The following is a 5,744-nucleotide window of genomic DNA, read 5'->3' on the forward strand; positions in this document are numbered from 1 at the left end:
GAGCTCCACCTGCCGGAAGTGGAGCTTTCCTTCCGGTCCTGCTTCCCCAAGCCTGGCTGCAACCGCCCGCCCCTCGGGCCCCTCACGGCCATGTTTGGGAGTAACTTTTTCCAGGTGACCCCAGACAGGCCAGTGGGAGGACCGGGAGGTGAGGCGGGAGGAGGGCCGGGGGGGGGGGGGGGGGGGAGGGCTGGGAGGCAGTGGGGCAGGGCTGGGGGGGCCCAGGTGAGGGCCGCCCGGAGCCCCGTCTGACGCCGGGAGGCGGCGCGGGTGGCCCGTGACCCCCACTTTTCCTCTCCTCCCGGACGAGAGCGCCCCCATGTCCCGAGTGGTTGAGAAAACCCTCCTCCTGCCTCCTGCCCCGGCGCCTCCGCCTGGCTCTGGGTTTCTGAGGCCCTTCTGGTCCCTCCACAGAGGCCCCCCCAAAACGGAAGGAGGTGGCCTTCCCTCCCCAGTATCCCGTCCCGAGGACCAAGGGGAGCCCGGGCTGGACCTGGGACAAAGCACTGCACTACCCCAGGCCGCTCTCCCAACTGATGGACCAGCAGACCACCGGCCCCTCCCGGAAGTGATGTCGAGAGCGGGCGCTGCCCCCAAGCCCTTCAGGTCCCAGCAGAAGCTCCCAGTCAGGAAAGAAGAGGAGCGGAAGTGGGCATGGCCCCGAGCTTGCCGGCGGATGGGGGGCAGGGCGGGGGCGGGCACAAGGGCTGGGGAGGAGAGGGAGGGCTGGTCCGGGATACCCAGCACGCCAGAGTCCAGTGGGTTGCTTCCCTAGATCAGAGCCCAGACTTTTCAGGACGAACATCCCAGGGAGCCTAGTGGAAGTGGAAGGTAAAGGATGCCTTCCCTCCCCCTGCCCCGCCCCCCACCCCTCTGGCTCCCGGCTCTTCCAGAGGCCTAACCCGCTCCCGAATCCCCCCAGGGCAGCGTCACCATCTGGACCCTCTTCTCTAGTATTTCCAGGGCTCCAAACCGGTCCAAGATACTAGGGAGGCTGGGACTGACTGTCAGGCCAGCTGTGTATGGCCAGGAGGCCCGGCGTGACTCCTCCCCCCCTGCCCTTGCCAGGCTGCCTCACCATCGGAAACTTCAAGTTCAGGGCCCTCCAGGTCCCAGTCGTGCAGGGCTCCAGTCCAGACCTTGTCCTCCTGGCTGGGCCTCCACGAGGATTCCAAGAGCTTGTCTTACTCAGGGCCGCTGCAGAGCTCCAACTTCGAATCTCAAGCGAATAGTTCCATGCTCAGTGACCCATTAGAGCCCCAAGAGTGCCCCCAAGAGTACCCCCAAGACCAGAGGTATCCCCAAGAGCAGCAGCATCCCAAAGAGCACCCCCAAGAGTGGCACCATTCCAAAAAGCTGCAGCTGAAGAAGGCCATCCAGAAGCCACCATGCTGGGTCACCAAAGTGTATAGATAGTTCCACAAGTTCTGCCCCTCTAGCAAGGGCTCCAAGAAACGCCCTGCCCAGGCCACCTAGCCCACTGCTGGCTCATGCACACATCGTACCCCAGGCACAAACACCCCAAAAAGTCTTCCTCCCCCGCCCCTGCCAAGGCCTCCCCTGAGCAGCCTACTGGGAGCCCAAAGAGCAAGAGCTCCACCTCACCCTTCTCCTTACTGCCCAGCAGTGCCTCCTCCCTCAAGTGGGGGAAGCCTCCTTCCTCCCCTTCCACCCAGGCCACACCCTACTCCGGCCTCCTGAAGCCTGGCCAGCCTGGAGAGCTTTCTGCCCATTGGCTTTAGACCTCCCCGAAGGACTGCCTCCAGGAGTGCTGGTAAGAGTCGTGCCCAGGCATCCATCCCACCCTCATGGCATTTCAGCATCCCCCTCTTCGGTTCTCACTTGTCTCTGACACCAAATACCTCTTCCCAAATCCCCAGCCCATCAAGGCTCCTCTCTGCCTCTCTCCCTCCCCAGTGCACCCTAGCTCAGACCCAGGACTCGTAGTCACCGAGTCCATAGTAGGAACCAGAGTTAAGGCAACAAGTGATGGTTGGTCCCAGGACGCCAAGTCTCTATCCTTTTGTTCCCTCAGAGACTCAAAGGCCCCATCTCCCCTCCCCTTAACCCTTCCCTTCTGTTTTAGTATTCATTCCAAGACAGAAGAGTAACAAGGGCTGGGCAATGGGGGTGAAGGGACTTGCCCAGGGTCACCCATCTAGGAAGTGTCTGAGACCATATTGGAATCCAGGTTCTCCCAAGTCCACTGTGCTACCTAGCCATCCTGACAGACACCCAGGCTTTAAACCCCATTTGGACCCAGGTATCCAGGTCCCCAGGCCTTTACTCCCTTCCATTGTCCAGAGTCTTGGCCTTCCTGAAGGACCTGGGCATCCAGACCCGCTCCTTCTCCCTCTCCTCTCCATATAGGTTCCTTGGTGTTGGGGAAATGCCTCCTCTCCCTGTCAGCTCACTGGAAGAAAAGAATCAGACACTCGTTTGGAACTGCTGAGGGGCTCGTGGCCCCTGGATTCACCTATTAAAGGGCTGTGAATGAGAACAAAGGAGAGGCCCATGCGTGTGTCTTCTCCCACTCCCACCAGTGTGTGAGTGTGTGTGTGTGTGTGTGTGTGTGTGAGAGAGAGAGAGAGAGAGAGAGAGAGAGAGAGAGAGAAAGTCACATTTCCCAGAAGCACCAGAGGCAGCTCCACTGACCTGGGTCATTTGGAGCAGCAATAAAGAACAGCAGTCCAGAGTCCACAGGTTGGAACTTGTGTAGGCATGACTTAGACAGAAAAGGGGACACAACACACAGATTAGGGGAGCACAGAACAGCCTGCCTCTTAGACCTAGAAAGGTCTCATTTCTCAAATAAGGAGAGAATTTGTTTGCAAACTGCAAGGACTGAATAATATTTCTACCTAGATATTATCTATTTTATAAGGTTTATTGGAAAGGGTAGACAGCCATTCCTCTAAGTAACCTGACCACGTGGGCCCTAGCCTGCAAGCCTCTTCCTTCTTCCCTTCACTTGTTCCTGACTTCTTACTTCCTCCTTCTCTTCTCAGTTCTCTCCCTCTCAAGCCCCAAAGCCTTGACTTTTCTTGACCTACCGCATGAGAGGGACCAAACCTGGCACAACTGTATTATCTCAGGAATGTTTGATGGACAGGTCAAGTGACTAAGAAGGGGGAGGGAATGAACTTCCTTGACACAAAACATACAAGAAGACAAGTCATTCCCCAATTGATAAATGGTCAAAGAATAAGGTCAGGGAGGTTTGGAAGAACTCCAAGTGATCTAGAATCATGGGAAAAACTGTTCCTCAATCACTGCTGATTAGAGAAATGCACATTAAAACAGCTCTGAGGTATCACCTCACACTTAACAGAAATGACAAACACTGGAGGGACTAAAGGAAAAATAGGTAAACTAAGGAACAGCTGATGAAGGAGCCAATGGATCTAACCAATTTGGAGAACAGTTTGAAACCAGGCCCAAAGGGCCATCAAACAGCATATCCTTTGACCCAGTGATACCACTCCTGGGTCTGTATCCCAAAGACATCAGAGAGAATGGAAAAAAAACAACCCATGTGGACACAAATATTTCTAGCAGCTCTTTTTGTGGTGGCAAAGAACTGGAAACTGAAGGGGTGTTCATCAACTGGGGAATGGCTGAACAAATTGTGGTAAATGATGGTGATGGAACCCCGTTGTGGGTTTTTAAAAAAATCTTTACCTTCTGCCTTAGAATAGATACTCCATATAGCATGTTTCTTTGCTTCTGTCCTTGCATTTATAAGATGGAGCTAGTGCATTTGGTCAGCTAACTGCTTCATCTACATATGTAGATCATCTACATATTTGATTAATTTGCTATTTTTAAATGTTATATTGTCTGTGTCTTGGCTCAAAATTTACTCAAATAAACTCGGACTTTCCACATAACCCTGTGGCAGACGACTCCATGTATATTGTGAGCCTTTCCAGGTAAAAGCAAAAATATGCCTGGAGTTCTCATGTATAGGTATGGAAAAGAAAGCTGAGCACAAGTCTACTACTGTAAAGTATGTAGCTGTGCTAGGAATAGAGGAAATAATAGTATTTATGATGGAAACTATGGAGTGTCTCTTTATAACATGATTATTCACTGCCCTCAGATCCTGTACGAATCAATAGAGGTACTTGTCACCAGGCCAGGCCCTCTTTTTGTTTTTTTAATTGGCAGGATGGGCGTGTTGTATTCAGATTTGCAAGGGATTATTATTTCCTATTCTATTAATGAGTTAATAACTGGTGTAATACCCTCAATTGCCTCCTTTTAGAGGGGATTCTGAGAAATGGAAGGAGGTGGACTAGATTTAGTTTTGATCTGCACAGGAACAGCAGATTTAAGTAAGCCTACATCGGAAGAAGATGTGGCCCAAAGAGATTCGGGTATATCCTTAGGTATTTCAAAAGTGGGAGGCTCTTTTGCCCCCTGGTTCTCCGAGGGAAGTACAGGGAGTAAATTTAAAGATTCCTCTGGTACTTCCAATGTTAAGGAACCATCTGGGGAGCATGTTATTGTGGCTCTGAGTTTGCATAGAAGGTCTCTCCCCAGCAAATTTAAAGGGGAGTCAGGCATCAAAAGAAAGGAATGTTGTACCTTTAGGGGTCCTACAGACACCATTCTAGGGGCAAGTTTTTTTTAACTCTTTGGGATATTACTGACACTCCCACCACACTTTAAATCTGGTACATTCTTCAATATAGACCTGGTAGCTCCAGTGTCCAAGAGGCAATCATACTAAGTGTTACCCACCTTTAAGGTAACATGGGGTTCATTAGTATGGGGAGGGTAGTGGATAGGGACAATGGGTAGTAGGACATCAAAGGTTGTATCCTCTGATTCCTGTGCCCCAGGCCCCCCCCCAGATACCTTCATTGTGTTTGGGATGTTCCTTGGGCACCCCCCTGAAGGGCACCTTGACAATTTTTGGATGAGCTCCATTTCTTATATTTCGTTTTTGGGTATTATCATTTTCTTCATTTTGATCATTGTCATCATTTTCCCAATTCCTATTTCTATAATTCTGGTTTCTAAAGTTCTTATTTCTATATTCATTATAGTTATTTCCATAATCATTATTATAATTTCTAAAATTTCTAAAATTCTGGTTTCTATGACCATTATCATCATTTCTATAGTTATTACTTCTAAAGTGTGGGGTCCCAGATCTGCAGGGCCCACAAGGGAAGGAGTTCTCCTTTGTGTTAGGGACCCGAGGAGAGGCAGGGTATCTGAGAACCAGGGTGAAGAATGACAGACACAGACAAATCAGTGTTTAAATAGGGCAGGCAAACCCCTATGATATTCTCCTTGAAAGGAAAATATGAGAGTCAATGGAACACGAGGTAGAGGAAGAGATTAAGGCAGAGAATGCAAGCCGAGAGAGGCTAGAGCCTCGGGAGAGGAGAAGGTTTACTAGAGATAGAGTGAGAGAGAGGTTCCCAGAGCAGAGTGAAGATCCAAGAGAAAATTCATGGGGCCGCCTTCTGTTTTTATTGCAGAGTGTAAGTGGGTAGCACTTTCAAGCATGTAGCAATCACGATACAAAGCATAGACAATTCAGATTGGATGGCGAGGTGAAGGTGACACCTTTATGGGCGTGTACATATCAACCCGAGCTTTTGACTCTGAGCCAAAATGCTCATGAGTTTGTCTTAGGCAACAGCCCTGTGGCCGGGTCAAGATTCCACTCACAAATATCAGAGTATTACCTTGTGTCTGAAGACACAGTAATCATACAATCATTTAAT

At 50.6% G+C, this 5,744-nt stretch overlaps 1 long non-coding RNA gene across 1 annotated transcript; it reads left to right on the forward strand.

The window, feature by feature from the left end:
* Positions 1-2,504, forward strand: LOC107649192 (uncharacterized). The gene is made up of 3 exons (XR_008911684.1): positions 1-114; positions 415-1,774; positions 2,371-2,504. It is a non-coding gene; the product is annotated as an uncharacterized LOC107649192 (long non-coding RNA).
* Positions 2,505-5,744: the final 3,240 nt, after the last annotated feature.

Source organism: Monodelphis domestica, chromosome 4 (genome assembly GCF_027887165.1).
Source record: "Monodelphis domestica isolate mMonDom1 chromosome 4, mMonDom1.pri, whole genome shotgun sequence".
NCBI classification, from domain to species: domain Eukaryota; kingdom Metazoa; phylum Chordata; class Mammalia; order Didelphimorphia; family Didelphidae; genus Monodelphis; species Monodelphis domestica.